Source organism: Bufo gargarizans, chromosome 9 (assembly GCF_014858855.1).
Source record: "Bufo gargarizans isolate SCDJY-AF-19 chromosome 9, ASM1485885v1, whole genome shotgun sequence".
NCBI classification, from domain to species: domain Eukaryota; kingdom Metazoa; phylum Chordata; class Amphibia; order Anura; family Bufonidae; genus Bufo; species Bufo gargarizans.
The window spans coordinates 25,410,272-25,426,746 of record NC_058088.1 but is presented as its reverse complement, the minus strand read 5'-3'; the positions used below and the strand labels follow the sequence as shown (position 1 = coordinate 25,426,746).

Sequence of the window (16,475 nt, the reverse complement as noted above, 5' to 3'; positions counted from 1 at the left end):
GCTATACAGATACATTTTATTGAACTCAGTGGCTATTTAGTTGCAATTACAAAAGTATTCAGATCCGGGTGCTGGTTTGAAAGCTGTAGAATATTTTTCATGGGACAACCCCTTTAAGAATCAGTGATGAGAAACGCCACCACCTCTCCAGCTCAATTTATTTGCCTACATGGCGCCAGTCCCGACCAGGTCCTGTGTAGGATGTGCAGTTCAGCCCCATTCACTTTAATAAGTTGCGGTTCCCTGCATGTCAGTTCTTGACACGGAAACTGCAGCTTGATAACTGTGCGGATTAGCCCCATTAGCGCGAGGATCTGCAGCGTGAAAATACTGCGTATCCGCAGAAGAAGTTCGAGGGTCAACCTTGGATTTCTGCTATGGGATCCACTCCAAATACTTAGATTTTTCGGTGTGAACGTAGACACAGTATATCCCTTAGGCCTCATGCACACGGCCATATTTTTGTTTTCTGCACATTTTTTGAGGATTTATTCATTTCAGTGAAGCCGCAAAATATGCAAACAGCACACCGCATCATCATCTCCATCGTGTGCAGAAGGCCTAAGGTGAAGATAAACATATGGTCTGCTTAGGGTACTTTCACACTAGCGTTAGAAGAATCCGGCAGGCAGTTCCGTTGCCGGAACTGCCTGCCGGATCCGGAAATCCGTATGCAAACGGATATCATTTGTTTCTGGATTCTGACAAATGCATTGAAATACCGGATCCGTCTCTCCGGTGTCATCTGGAAAAATGGATCCAGTATGTTTTTCACAATTTTAAAGGTCTGCGCATGCACAGACTGGAAAACCAGATCCGTCAATGCAGCAATTTCATGAACACTTGGTACCGGATCCGGAATTAATGCATTTCAATGGAAATTTAATGCCGGATCCGGCAAGTGTTCCGGAATTTTAGCCAGAGAAATTACCGCAGCATGCTGCGGTATTTTCTACGGGCAAATACCGTAAAAGAGACTGAACTGAAGACATCCTGATCTATACTGGACGGATTGCTTTCCATTCAGAATGCATGGGGATGAAACTGATGCGTTTTTTTCCGGTATTGAGCCCCTATGATGGAACTCAATACCGAAAATCTTAAAACTAGTGTGAAAGTACCCTCAGATGGGCTATTGACTGCTGATGTTTTGGGAAAGAGTCAAGACCCTTCATCTGCGAGCCTTTTGATTTGCCAGTATTAAGGGTACTTTAACGCTTGCGTTGTTTGATTCCGGCAGGCAGTTACGTTGCCTGAACTGTATGCAAACACATGTCATTTTTTCTGACTGATCAGAATCCTGAAAAAGAATCAGTCTGAAAAATGCATTGCAATACTGGATCCGTTTTTCTGGTGTTATCTGGCAAAACGGATCCGGTGTTTATTTTTTTTCCACATTTTTAAAGGTCTGCGCATGCGCAGACCGGAAGGACGGATCCAACATTGCGGTATTTTGAATGCCGGATCCGGCACTAATATATTCCTATGGAAAAAAAATGCCGATCCGGCATTAAGGCAAGTGTTCCATTTTTTGGGCCGGAGATAAAACCGCAGCATGTTGTGGTATTATCTCCGTCCTGAGCAGTCAAAAAGACTGAAGTGAAGACATCCTGAACAGATTGCTCTCCATTCAGAATGCATGGGGATGAAACAGATTTTTTTTGTTCATGGTAATGCAAACGGATCCGTTCTGAACGGATACAAGCGTTTGCGTTATAGGTGCGGATCCGCACCTAACGCAGGTGTGAAAGTAGCCTTAAAGGGGTTATGCCACAACTGATGTAAAAAATTTAAATTGGTCATCATATAGGACATGACCATCACTAATAGAGCTAGAACCAGCCCTGTACCTGACATGGATCCAGAGATCTCCCCATTCACTGCTTCAATAGCTCTGTTAGATTTATTTCAGTATGACAGCTCGGGGGGAGGGAGGGGGGCATGTTCTTTCTGCTGCAACTCACTCCCTGGTGAAATGTATGGCACTGTGCTTGGTGAGCGATGGGAGTGCCAGCACTTAGACCTCCGATGTGTTAGGATTTCATGGACAACCCCTGTAAGATTACGGTATCTGTATGTCCTTGGCATGTGGGAGGAAACCGGAGCACACAGCAGAAACCCACCTAGACATGGGGAGAACATACAAACTCCATGCAGATATTATCCTTGGTCACATTTAAACCCAGGACCCCAGCGCTGCAATTGATTAGAATTTTCAGGAGGAAATCACAAAATAAATCTGCTCCATTTTCTAGACTCGCGTCTTGTTAAAGGGGTTATCCCATGATTTAATGTAAAAAACAATCAGACATCAGACAGTACATGACAGTCTTCTAATCAAAGCCAGAACCAGCCCTGCACCTCACATGGATCCAGAGATCTCTCCATTCATTGCTCTGCTAGATTTATATCAAGCTGACAGCTCAAGGGGCGTGTCCTCTCTGCTACAGCTCAGGGGGCGTGTCCATGCTCTGCCTATCACAGTTTAGGAGACAGTTGAAGGATGAAGAACTAAGAAAAGAAAAAAATGTAGAATTTTTTTCATGGGTCAACCCCCTTAAATCCAAAATTATATTGCAGCTCTGTGCTGGATTATCTGACTTTCTGGATTACCAGTTGCCAGATTAAAGCTAGACGGGTGTGTTCACTGCGGGAAACGCACTCCGTGTGGGAGCGTTATTTCTCGGCCTCAGCAGTGTTCCAGCATGCATCAGATGTTTTTCCATAGACGTCTTTATATGAAGACCAAAACATGAGGACGCACCCTCAAATGAGTTAAATTCAAAGCAGCGCCACCCTTATCTACAGGCTGAGTTAGGTATTGCAGCCCCCGTTCACTTCAGTTGAGATGAGCTACAATACCAGACACAGCCCATGGAAAAAATGCTATTTTAAGAGATAGAGAAGAAAAAAAAAATATGCTTTTTTTAATCTCATTTGTCGTAGGTTTGCTTTAGGCGAGGTTTATTTTTCCAAGATTTCTGACAGATGACTGTACAGATCTGCAACAAATACCTTTAGAAGACTGGACTGACGAGTTCTAGGGCTGCAAACGCAGGTTACTTACTTTCTTTTTCCACTGCTCTTTCCAGGCTGCAGCAGAGAGGACCTGCCGGGCTCCGGTCCAAGCTGACAGTGCAGGATTGCATCCGTAGTTCTGGAAGGGGAAGTCCGGCAGCTTGTAGGACCATCATTCCTCTGCATGAGGAGGAAAGGTAAGAAAGGACAGGGTTACATGTCGGATCTGGGCTAGAACAAGCATCTACAATAAGTAAGTGTGTGGGAGTAGGGCGGCATAGGTAGGTATGCTGCGATCTTGGCCGCGACTCGTGCAATCAGAGAGTGCCTCAGTCTAGCTGTGCAGCCATTGAAATGAGTGTTTTTTGCGATTCTCAGGGTTCAGTCGTAACAACTTGTGAGTTGCGATGCGACAGTGTTCATTTCAGCTGCCCTGCTACACCGTGATCATTGATTCATCTCCGTACAGTATTACAATGTATGGGCTCAGATGAGCCGAAGTTATTCACAAAGTCGTGCGAAACTTTGTTGAATAACTTTGGTAATTGATTATTACATTGGAAAACCTGAGAACCGAAGCTTTGAAGTGGTTTTTCACTGTAATAATCAATTACCGAAGTTATTCAACGAAGTCTCGCGCGACTTCGTGAATAACTTACTTCGGCCCATCGGAGCCCAAACATTCTAATACTGTACGGAGACGAATCTCCATACAGTATTGTAACTACATTTTTAGTGAAGCGGCTTCGGATGTAACATCCGAAGCTCGCTTTGCTCATCTCTAATTGTGAGCTAAAACCAGGAGGCTCCACAGAGATACCGTATAATTATAAGATCTGCACCCGGTTTTGGTGGAAATCACTGATTAAACACTGACCAAACTCTGACTGTGTGAAAGCGGCCTTAAAGGGATTGTCTGAGTTGAGCAAAAAATTGACCAAGGGGATGGGGAATGTGATAAGACAATAATATAAGAATTAAAGGCCTATTACACCGCCCAACTTTCAGGTCAGTTATCAAGAGTAAATGCTTGTAAGAACGCTCCTTCCCCATCCTTGGCCCATGTTATTGTGCTGCATTTCAGCCGACAAATGAGCAAAAACACGTTTGTCAGATGTTTGCATCTTATATGCAGCATGAAAGATGCTCAATCGTGGTAGCCATCGTCCCTTACCCATCATACTTAGCATCTGACAATGTAACCGATGCAAACACGCACCAAGCAGTGTATTCCCGCCCTTACTTACCCATATATTCCCCCACTGTTATAGCGTCCTACTCCAGTCTACCCCACCAGTCTCTGTATACTTGGCTGCAGCGGTGCCCTGCCTGTATACTCACGTGAGCGCTGCAGCCAATCAAGTGGTTTAGAGCATAAGGCTTGTAAAGCAAGTGATTGGCTGCAGTGGTCACATGGTTTATACAGGGAGGTCACTGCTGGAGCCAAGTAAACAACAGAGCAGCAGGGTGGATGGTGTGATGGCATTGGAGTGGTAAAGGAATACATGGGTTAGCAATTGTCATTTTATTTAGTCACATTCCCGCCGACCTCCTTGTCAAAATCCGACAACTGCTACAATAAACGCTTCTGTTGAATGACAGCAAGGAGAGATCTTGCAACTGTGAGGAACTGATACAGAAATGTCAGTGCTGCCCATAAGAAGCAATCAATATTGTCTATGCCGTATTTTTCACCCTATAAGACGATTTGATTGGGGAACTGATCTGAGGTCTGACTGGGGGAATTATTAACATTGGGGGCTCTGAGTTGAGCTCTGATGAAAACTATTTTTTTTTTCTTATTTTCCTCCTCTAAAACCTAGGGGCATCTTATGGGCAGGTGCATCTTATAGGGTGAAACATACATTGTATATATATATAATTATTATAATTATTTTTTTTTACAACCTCAATAAACAGCGGCTCAGAGCATACAGCTACAGCATCCTTGGATTGTACTGCACCTTCCATTTGGCCTGAAGAGGGCGCTCTTTCTCTGGAGTCAGTAAAATTGTTTTGTGGATAATTTCACATTTTCTATACGGTATGTTTAATATATAATGATTGTGTGAATTTTTTTCCTTTTTTTTTTATTTTATCAAGTACTTAAATTCAAAGGGATGGTCCATAGCACTACCGTTCCTCACATAACATGGAATGTATTACTTAGGCGTCATGCATACAACTGTAGTTTTCATCCGTGCGCTATGCACTTTTTTTGCGGCTAGCACACTGACCCATTCATTTCTATGGGGCCGTGCACATATAAGTTATAGAACATGTCCTATAACTTCTATTGATGGGAGGGAGAAAAATACAGACTGCACACACGGAAGGTATCAGTATTTTCCAGACTGAAATACGGACTTGGCCACGGGCATGAGGCCTAATATATTCCTTTTTTTCAGGTTGTAGGGAAAATTGTCTAACCTGTCATAGCTGAGCCCGCTCTATACACAGAGGATCCCGTTATATAGCTGACACCTGCCAGGATCGGAGGTAAGTACGATTCCAGTTGTTTAACGCCAGTTAAGAGCGACTGTGGCATCTGAGCGGTTAAACAGGGGGACGCCCTCTGGCTTCAGCGGTATGCATGATACTGTCTGTCCGGAAGTTGATCGGATGAGGACTGGAAGACCACTGAAGGGAGCGGAGATTTTAGGCCATGTCTCCCAGCCCTAATGTAAATGTGCTGTGCTCATTTTATACTTTATTAAAATGAGTTTTAAAAAATCTATATACAGCATTTTTATGTTTGTTTTAAAAATTTTCTATCAGATCTGTAGATTCCCAGCAGAGCACATGGAGAAATTCAGGCAATCGTTATCTCATTACCCACTTCCCAAGCTCGGTGTAAGTGCAAAGGGGGATCGAGGTTGGATGATGAACTTCAAGGGGCCGGTCACTTTTAGCTCCACAGGCTCTCAGCTTGGGCAGAGTCTTCATCAGATGATGTCCTCTGTGGTAAGCCTCCTGATGGCTTGCGGCTACGTCTTCTTCCTGCTTGCGCACCTCTTTCAGGCCTTTTATGAGATTGTGGCCTCGGTCCTGAGCTTCGTGCTGTCCGTGTGTCACATAATCACGTTTATCATCATGTACTCATCGGTTATCATAGTCAGAATCTGGAATTTTCTATTCGTTGACCCAGGCCTGGTTTACTTTGTATTGGACGTATGCTGTGTCGTCCTACGTGGAATACTTGGCGCATGCTTTATTATAATATTGTTTTTGTCTGTTTTTTCTGTATTTATTGTTATGGTATCAATCGCATATCATTCACGCGTAACAGAAGAGAAACCTCACCACAATAACTATTATTATGGTGGAATTAAGTAGAATCACATTAAGGTTTTTAGACAAACACAGCAAATTGCACCAAAAGAGAGCAAAGAAAACTACTTCACAAACTGCAGCCAGGACCTGTACATACAATATCATGCATGGTTGCCAACACTCTCAAATTTACAGGGACTGTCCCTAATTTTCAGAGACTTTGGGGAAGATTTAACAAAATTGGTGTAAAGGAAAACTGGCTTTGTTGCCCATAGCAACCAATCAGATTGATCCTTTCATTTTTCACAGCTCCTTTGGAAAATGGAAGGTGGAATCTGATTGGTTGCTATGAGCAACTAAGGCAGTTTTCATCTTGGCAAAATTCTGTCCGTCTCAGGCCAAAAATGGGCAGGACTTTGGTAGTCCCCGCCTATGAGTGGGTGGTCCTGGATGTTCCCAGGACTGCAGAATATGTTGGCGCTATATAAATAAAGATTATTATATGTTCGGAAGAAAGGCATCAAAGTGGGACAGAGTTATCAAAACTGCCCATAGCAACCAATCACAGCACAGTTTTCATTTTACCAGAGCCAGTTAAGAAATGAAAGCTGATCTCCTATTGGTTGCTGTAGGCAGCATGGACAGTTTTTTCTTTAGACAGCTTTGTATAAATGAGGCCTATACATTTTCTTTTCCCTTCACACAAAGGAGAAGATTTATTACAAGTGTCTAAAAGAAAGTCTCTGTTGCCCATAGCAACCTATCACAGAACAGCTTCCATTTCTTATAGTGATCGTGAAAAATTGAAGCTGTGCTGTGGTTGGTCACTATGGGCAACAAAGATAATTTATCATTTAAACACTTTTATAAATCTCCCTCAAAGTGTTGACCTCTTAAAGGGGTTGTGCAGCACTAGTCTCCTCAGGATACATACTTACCAATGTTTCAGTTGGTAAAATCGGGACATATAATCCCCGACCCGCACGGGAACACCTATTTATGGGCAGGGTTATGTTAGCCACACCCATTTTTGGCCTGGGGTATTGCAAATTTGCCGTGACTGTCTCTGAAAATCAGGGACTGTCCCGCCAATTTCTGGACAGTTGGCAACTATGAGGATAGGTAATCAATATCTTATCAGTGGGGGTCCATCTCCTGGCACCCCGCTGACAGGGTTGCCAACCATCCAGAAATTTCTGGACAGTCCATAAAAATTGGTCACATTTTTCCTCTGTCCGTGAAAAAAAAAATGTGTCCATGATTTTTTTTAAACTGGTGGTAATAAGCATAATTTTACAGCGCACAGTAAATGCTGGTAATGAAGTTTTATCATGTAAAAAATGTTGTCCATAAAAAAGAAAAATTATGGTTGGCAACCCTGCCCGTCGATCAGCTGTTTGAAGAGGTGAGCACCACGGCCTCTTCACTTTTTAACTGAGCGCCAGGGGTGCACCACCAATGAGGCCAGGTGAGGTGATCGCCTCAGGGAGCACCAGGTAGGGGCAAGAGGGGGGCAGCAGAAGGGCCATGGACAATGAGCTCTTTCATTGTGGCAATGGAGTTAGGTTAAGAAACTGGCATTGGGGGGGGGATGGGTGCCATTTTAGTTTTCGCCTCAGGCCACAGAAAGGCTAGGTGCACCCCTGCTGAGCACCATCTAACTTGTAGCAGTCGTACAGAACTGCTCGTCCCGATTAGCAGGCAGCTGCCATCTTTGCAGGGCCATTTAGGAGCGACCTTACAGCGATAAACACGGGCTGCCTGGGCGTATATAGTCAATGGATGACCCGAGAAGTGGAAAAAAATAGGTCAGAATGAAAAATTCAATGTAGTCTTACTTACCTCACTGATCCCTCACCGCTCCCATTACAGTTCTGTTTGGTCTCTACTTCCTGGTCCCTCTCGACACATGAAATGTGACCGCTTACCAATTACTGGCTTCTCTGGTGACCACCATAGCTATTGATTAGCTGAGTGGTCGAGCACGACCAGGAAAAAAGAAACCAGGGGGGGACACGGGAAACGTTGGAATGGGGGCAGCAGGGTTTGGTGAAGTGGGTATCACTACTTTCTGACCCATTTTCGGTACCTTCCGGACAAACCCTTTAATTAGAGAGCTGTAGACCTTTTTATTGTGCATTGCTGCCAGGGGCCCCTCAAGTCATAGGGACCCCGTTTTGATTACTCCATCTTCACCCTTTATACTTATGTTAGTTTATGTATCTTGTTTGCTTTAATAATAATAATAATGATTTCATACTATAAAAATTTTAATAAATCACCAAACTGTGGTCATACCACCTTGTTTCTGTGTATTATTTATATACTAATGGGGAAGATTTACCAAAAATGTTCTACATATTTCACACCAGCACCTGGATCTGAATACTTTTGTAATTGCCTGTAATTTAAGATTTAGCATAGCCACTGAGCTATTCAGTAACATGTATCTGTATAGCGCCACCTGCTGTTTGTTCTTTTCTTAATCTCTGTGTCCACCTGAGGTGGTTGCACATGCTCCGTTCCATCCACTGCCACCAGCTATATCTACTGTTAGAACCTGTGACAGTTACAGGCAGAGAGCCCCCCGAGCTGCAGCAGAAAGGACACGCCTCCTGAGAGAACATGTCCCATCCATGACCTGCCAGTCTGAAGAGTATTTGGCAGAGCAATGAACGGGGAGATCTCTGGACCCATGTGAGGTACAGGGCCTGTTCTAACTCTGATAGAGAGATATTGTCATGTCATATATGATCTTTGATTATTATTATTTTTCCATTAATCCTGGAATACCCCTTAAACAAAGAGCACCAAACATCTCTTATATATATAAACAAATTAATTTATTTCTGTCTGTTCTTTATGCACGTCCTAATGACTGGACCGATCTGCACCAAATTTGGCACATAGCTGCATCAAGTGTCCAGGAAGGTTTTCGTAATGGTCTCATCTCTCTAGAATGTACTGTTCCTGAGATATTCCCAAAAATCGTATTAGTCAATAGGAGCTTGCAGCTTCACTCACATGACCCTTATTTGCCAATAGAAGCTCCCAGGTCATTCAGTCTTGACATACACACAGCTACACCAGGTTTACATAACAACCCAGCCCTTTTCTTCACTGTTATAGGTCACTGTTAATGGGGCAGGGTGCTGTGGAGGTCACTTAAGGGAGTAAGGTGATGTGGAGGTCATTGTTAAGGGGGCAGGGTGTGCTGTGGAGGTCTCTGTTATGGTGGAGCAGTGCTGTGTAGGTCACTGTTATGGTGGAGCAGTGCTGTGTAGGTCACTGTTATGGTGGAGCAGTGCTGTGTAGGTCACTGTTAAGGGAGCGGGGTGCTCTAGAGGTCACTCAAGGAGGCGGGCTGCTTTGGAGGTCACTGTGAAGGGGGTGGATCGCTGTGGAGGTCACTGTAAAGGGGGTGGAACGCTGTGGACAGTGGCGTAACTACCAGGGAAGCAGGGGAAGCGGCTGCTTCGGGGCCCGGGCTGCCAAGGGGCCCGGCGCCCAGCGTGTGTGTGAAAGTTTATTTTCAACTTGATTAATGATTCGATTCTCATTCTTCACAGCAGGCACAGCAGGCACAGCAGCGCAGCGGCGGCGGCGGCCGGGCCCCCCCCCCCCCCCATGTGATCGGATCGGATCATGATCTTTCATCTTTCTATTCTTACTGTCTCCAGTCTCCTGAAGTCTGCGCCTCCTGTCACTTACTGCTGCCGCCTGCCGCTCCCTGCTCTGCTCTTAACCATCAGTATGTGGGCGGGCTTAATACAGTCTGCGCGCTGCGCAGACTTCAGGAGACTGGAGACAGTAAGAATAGAAAGATGATTGAAAGATCATGATCCGATCCGATCACATTGGGGGGGGGGCGGCCGCCGCTGCGCCTGCTGTGAAGAATGAGAATCGAATCATTAATCAAGTTGAAAATAAACTTTCACACACACGCTGGGCGCCGGGCCCCTTGTCTGCGCAGCGAAGTCTGCGGCCCCGAAGCAGCCAGGAGGACAGGAGGAGCTGCGCAGGCGGCAGCAGTAGAGAAGAAGAGGCAGAGCACTGAGAGCAGCACCACATCCATGTCAGGTCCAGCACCAGCAGTCCAGCGCCCAGCCAGCCCAGAGCCAGAGTGTGGTAGCTAGTAAGTTGAACTTGTAACTACTTTGTCTTTGTGACTGACTGAGGTTGGGTACTAATGGAATATGGCTACTCTGTGGGGGCTGGGGCAATAAAGGGGCAATGGGCATTCATTGATTGGCATAACTAGTGTGTGGACACTAATGGGGAATAATAATAACATTTTACTGTGTGGCGTGGGGGCAATAAGGGATGCTGGGCCTGGGAGCATAACTACTGTAAAGGGGAAATAATGGAGCATAACTACTGTTTGGGGGTACTAAGGGGCATACATACTGAGTGAGTGGGACATCCGACGTTGTGTGGAGAGTGTAGGAGTCTTACAAGCCGCTGCTGAGGGAGGGGTTATGGGGAAGTTCCTCTGGGCATTCATAAATTTGCTCTGGCTGGGGCTGGGGCCCATACATTTCTAGCCATTGTCTGCGCCTCCCTGGCCCCTGGCCCTTATCTGTGCCCCCTGCCTTTGTCTGCGTACTGGCCCCTGTGTGCACCTCCCTGGCCCTTTCAGTGCAGCCCCTGGCCCTTATCTGCGCCCCCCCCGGCCCTTGTCTGTGCCCCCCTCCCTCCGGCCCTTGTCTGTGCCCCCCTCCCTCCGGCCCTTGTCTGTGCCGCCCTGACCTGTGCCCCCCTGCTTGCTGTTCTGCCATCTACTACTGCTTATTTTATTGCTCTTATATATGCAGAGGGTGTGCGCTTATATGTGCCATAATAACCACTAGTACATGACAGAACTGCGGGAGAAAGGGGAGGCTGCCATGTACTGCAAGCTAAAGACATTATCACCCCCCTTGCCAATGTTTTATATAAAGATAAATAAATAAACAAAACAAAAAAGTCTTCCCTTTTAAAATATAAAAAATACTAAAAACATGGTTTTGGTGACCATAAACCCCCCCCCCACTCCTCCCCAACACTCACACGCACACACCAAACAAAAAAAAAATGAATAAGGGCCCATGCACACGACCATATGCCCTTATGGTCGAAGCGCGCTGAGGGGGGCCCTTACAAAAATTTGCTGTGGGGCCCAGTCACTTCTAGTTACGCCCCTGGCTGTGGAGGTCACTGTAAAAGGGTGGAGTGCTGTGGAGGTCACATTTAAGGGGGTGGGACATTGTGGAGGTCACAGTTAAGGGGGTGGGCTGCTTTGAGGTCACTGTTAAGAAGGCGGATCCTATAAAGGTCACTGTTAAGGGGGCAGGTCGCTGTGGAGGTCACTTGAGGGGTCAGGTTTCTGTGTAGGTCACTGTTAAGGGCATTGGGCGCTGTGGAGGTCACTGTTTTGGGGATGCTGTGGATACACACCAACATTAAATGAAATAGTTGAAATATACCCGTGTAAAGCCAATTGATTCTGCTAGTGCAAATATGGCACATGACCCGTATTAGCCAATTAAAGCTAGCACATCTTTCACTTATATCCTAACTGCCATACACACGGTCACATGACCCTTATTAACCAATAGAAGCTCACAGGTCCTTTAGTCTTGACATACACACAGCTACACCAGGTTTCCATAACAACCCAGCTATTTTTCTTCCCTGTTGTAGGTCTTAGTTAAGGGGGCAGGGCACTGTGGAGGTCACTGTTACGGGGGTAGAGTGCTATGGTGGTCACAGTTAAGGGGGCAAGACTCTGTGGTGGTAACAGTTAAGGGTTGGGCCGCTGAGAAGACTCTGTGGTGGTAACAGTTAAGGGTTGGGCCGCTGAGGAGGTCACTGTTAAGAGGGTTGATCGATATGGAGGTCGCTGTTAAGAGGGTGTGCTGCAGTGGAGGTCACAGTTAAGGGAGTGGGGTACTATGGAGGTCACAGTTAAGGGGAGGGCCATTGTGGAGGTAACAGTTAAGGGGTGGGTACTGTGCAGGTCACTGTTAAGGGGTGCAGCACTGTGCAGGTCACTGTTAACAGGGTAGGATGCTTTGGAGGTCACTGTTAAGGGGCAGGACACTGTGGAGGTCACTGTTATGGGATTAGGATGTGGTGAAGGTCACTGTTAAGGGGTGGGGCATTGTGGAGGTCACTGTTAAGGGGGTGGGGCACTATGGAAGTCCCTGTTATGGGGGACACTGTGGATATCTTTTAGCCATACACACAAACATTAAATGAAATGGACAAAATTTACCCGTGCAAAGCCGGGTCATCCTCCTAGTATATAAGTATGTATGGGCAACACGGTGGTCAGTGGTTAGCACTGTTGCCTTGCAGCGCTGGGGTTTAACCAAGGACAACATCTGCATGGAGTTTGAATGTTCTCCCTGTGTTTGCGTGGGTTTCCTCTGGGTTTTCCGGTTTCCTCCCACACTCCAAAGACATACTGACAGGGACCTTAGATTGTGAGCCCCATTGGGGACAGTGTGATGATAATGTCTGTAAAGTGATGCAGAATATGTCAGTATGTGAGTAACAAATAAATATCTATCTATATATTGTGACACAATGAGAGGTTTGGTCTGGGAAAACTGGTATTTTCCTCCAAGCATGTGCTGCTGGGCTGATTTACAGCCAGGTGAGGTAAAATACCGGACTGGATTTTAAGTGCCAGTCTGGGTTTTGGCAGCACCTGGCTGTCCTTAAAGAGGACCTTTCACCGATCCTGACAATGTGAACTAACTATACAGACATGGAGAGTGGCGCCCGGGGATCTCACTGCACTTACTATTATCCCTGGGCGCCACTCTGTTCTCCCGCTATGCCCTCCGGTATCTTCGCTCACTAAGTTATAGTAGGCGGAGATTTCAGTCACTAAGTTATGGTAGGCGGAGTCTGCCCTTGTTCTGCTGTAGCGCTGGCCAATCGCATTGCTCCTCTAAGGCTGTGAGCTCTGCGCTGCGATTGGCCAGCGCTACAGCAGAACAAGAGCAGACTCCGCCTACCATAACTTAGTGAGCGAAGATACCGGAGGGCATAGCGGGAGAATGGAGCAGCGCCCAGGGATAATAGTAAGTGCAGTGAGATCCCCGGGCGCCGCTCTTCATGTCTGTATAGTTAGTTCACATTGTCATAATCGGTGAAAGGTCCTCTTTAACCGCCTCCCGACCGCTGTACGCACGGATGCGTCCGGGAGGCGGTTGATTTATTCCTCTTTGACGCATCAGTGCGTCATCTCGCGAGAGGCGAGATTTCTTGTGAACGCGCGCACACAAGCGCGCGTTCACCAGAACGGAAGGTAAGCGAGTGGATCTCCAGCCTGCCAGCGGCGATCGTTCGCTGGCAGGCTGGAGATGCGATTTTTTTAACCCCTAACAGGTATATTAGACGCTGTTTTGATAACAGCGTCTAATATACCTGCTACCTGGTCCTCTGGTGGTCCCTTTTGCTTGGATCGACCACCAGAGGACACAGGTAGCTCAGTAAAGTACCACCAAACACCACTACACTACACCCCCCCCGTCACTTATTAACCCCTTATGAACCCCTGATCACCCATGATCACCCCATATAGACTCCCTGATCACCCCCCTGTCATTGATCACCCCCCTGTAAGGCTCCATTCAGACGTCCGTCTGATTTTTACGGATCCACGGATACATGGATCGGATCCACAAAACACATACGGATGTCTGAATGGAGCCTTACAGGGGGGTGATCACCCATATAGACTCCCTGATCACCCCCCTGTCATTGATCACCCCCCTGTAAGGCTCCATTAAGACGTCCGTATGGTTTTTACGGATACATGGATCGGTTCCGCAAAACACATACGGACGTCTGAATGGAGCCTTACAGGGGGGTGATCAATTTCAGGGGGGTGATCACCCATATAGACTTCCTGATCACCCCCCAGTCATTGATCACCCCCCTGTCATTGATCACCCACCTGTAAGGCTCCATTCAGACGTCTGTATGATTTTTACGGATCCACGGATACATGGATCGGATCCGCAAAACACATACGGACGTCTGAATGGAGCCTTACAGGGAGGTGATCAATGACAAGGGGGTGATCACCCCATATAGATTCCCTGATCACCCCCCTGTCATTGATCACCCCCCTGTAAGGCTCCATTCAGACTTCCGTATGATTTTTACGGATCCACGGATATATGGATCGGATCCGCAAAACACATACGGACGTCTGAATGGAGCCTTACAGGTGGGTGATCAATTTCAGGGGGGTGATCACCCCCCTGTCATTGATCACCCCCCTGTAAGGCTCCATTCAGACATCCGTATGATTTTTACGGATCCACGGATATATGGATCGGATCCGCAAAACACATACGGACGTCTGAATGGAGCCTTTCAGGGGGCTGATCACCCATATAGACTCCCTGATCACCCCCCCTGTCATTGATCACCCCCCTGTAAGGCTCCATTCAGACGTCCGTATGATTTTTACGGATCCACGGATACATGGATCGGATCCGCAAAACACATACGGACGTCTGAATGGAGCCTTACAGGGGGGTGATCAATGACAGGGGGGTGATCACCCATATAGACTCCCTGATCACCCCCCTGTCATTGATCACCCCCTGTCATTGATCACCCCCCTGTAAGGCTCCATTCAGACATCCGTATGATTTTTACGGATCCACGGATACATGGATCGGATCCGCAAAACACATACGGACGTCTGAATGGAGCCTGACAAGGGGGTGATCACCCCATATAGACTCCCTGATCACCCCCTGTCATTGATCACCCCCCTGTAAGGCTCCATTCAGACGTCCGTATGATTTTTACGGATCCACGGATACATGGATCAGATCCGCAAAACACATACGGACGTCTGAATGGAGCCTTAGAGGGGGGTGATCAATGACAAGGGGGTGAAAACCCCATATAGACTCCCTGATCACCCCCTGTCATTGATCACCCCCCTGTAAGGCTCCATTCAGACGTCCGTATGATTTTTACGGATCCACGGATACATGGATGGGATCCGCAAAACACATACGGACGTCTGAATGGAGCCTTACAGGGGGGTGATCAATGACAAGGGGGTGATCACCCCATATAGACTCCCTGATCACTCCCCCCCCCCCCTGTCATTGATCACCCCCCTGTAAGGCTCCATTCAGACGTCCGTATGATTTTTACGGATCCACGGATACATGGATCGGATCCGCAAAACACATACGGACGTCTGAATGGAGCCTTACAGGGGGGTGATCAATGACAGGGGGGTGATCACCCCATATAGACTCCCTGATCACCCCCCTGTCATTGATCACCCCCATGTAAGGCTCCATTCAGACATTTTTTTGGCCCAAGTTAGCGGAAATTATTATTATTATTTTTTTCTTACAAAGTCTCATATTCCACTAACTTGTGTCAAAAAATAAAATCTTACATGAACTCACCATACCCCTCACGGAATCCAAATGCGTAAAATTTTTTAGACATTTATATTCCAGACTTCGTCTCACGCTTTAGGGCCCCTAAAATGCCAGGGCAGTATAAATACCCCACATGTGACCCCATTTCGGAAAAAAGACACCCCAAGGTATTTGCTGAGGGGCATATTGAGTCCATGAAAGATTTACATTTTTGTCCCAAGTTAGCAGAAAGGGAGACTTTGTGAGAAAAAAACAAAAAAGAAATCAATTTCCGCTAACTTGTGCCAAAAAAAAAAAATTCTATGAACTCGCCATGCCCCTCATTGAATACCTTGGGGTGTCTTCTTTCCAAAATGGGGTCACATGTGGGGTATTTATACTGCCCTGGCTTTTTAGGGGCCCTAAAGCGTGAGAAGAAGTCTGGGATCCAAATGTCTAAAAATGCCCTCCTAAAAGGAATTTGGGCCGCTTTGCGCATCTAGGCTGCAAAAAAGTGTCACACATCTGGTATCGCCGTACTCAGGAGAAGTTGGGGAATGTGTTTTGGGGTGTCATTTTACATATACCCATGCTGGGTGAGAGAAATATCTTGGTCAAGTGCCAACTTTGTATAAAAAAATTGAAAAGTTGTCTTTTGCCAAGATATTTCTCTCACCCAGCATGGGTATATGTAAAATGACACCCCAAAACACATTCCCCAACTTCTCCTGAGTACGACGATATCACATGTGTGACACTTTTTTGCCGCCTAGGTGGGCAAAGGGGCCC

The 16,475-nt window shown here is 46.5% G+C and overlaps 1 protein-coding gene across 1 annotated transcript in view; it reads left to right on the top strand.

Annotated features, from left to right (window-relative positions):
• ZC3H4 (zinc finger CCCH-type containing 4) overlaps positions 1 to 8,591 on the top strand; it is a 42,437-nt gene extending 33,846 nt beyond the window's left edge. Inside the window, exons 15-18 of the transcript XR_006391220.1 lie at positions 3,093 to 3,215; positions 4,939 to 5,062; positions 5,427 to 5,517; positions 5,797 to 8,591. The gene's annotated coding sequence lies outside the window, so the exon portion shown is untranslated. The remainder of the gene's footprint in view (positions 1 to 3,092; positions 3,216 to 4,938; positions 5,063 to 5,426; positions 5,518 to 5,796) is intronic.
• Positions 8,592 to 16,475: the final 7,884 nt, after the last annotated feature.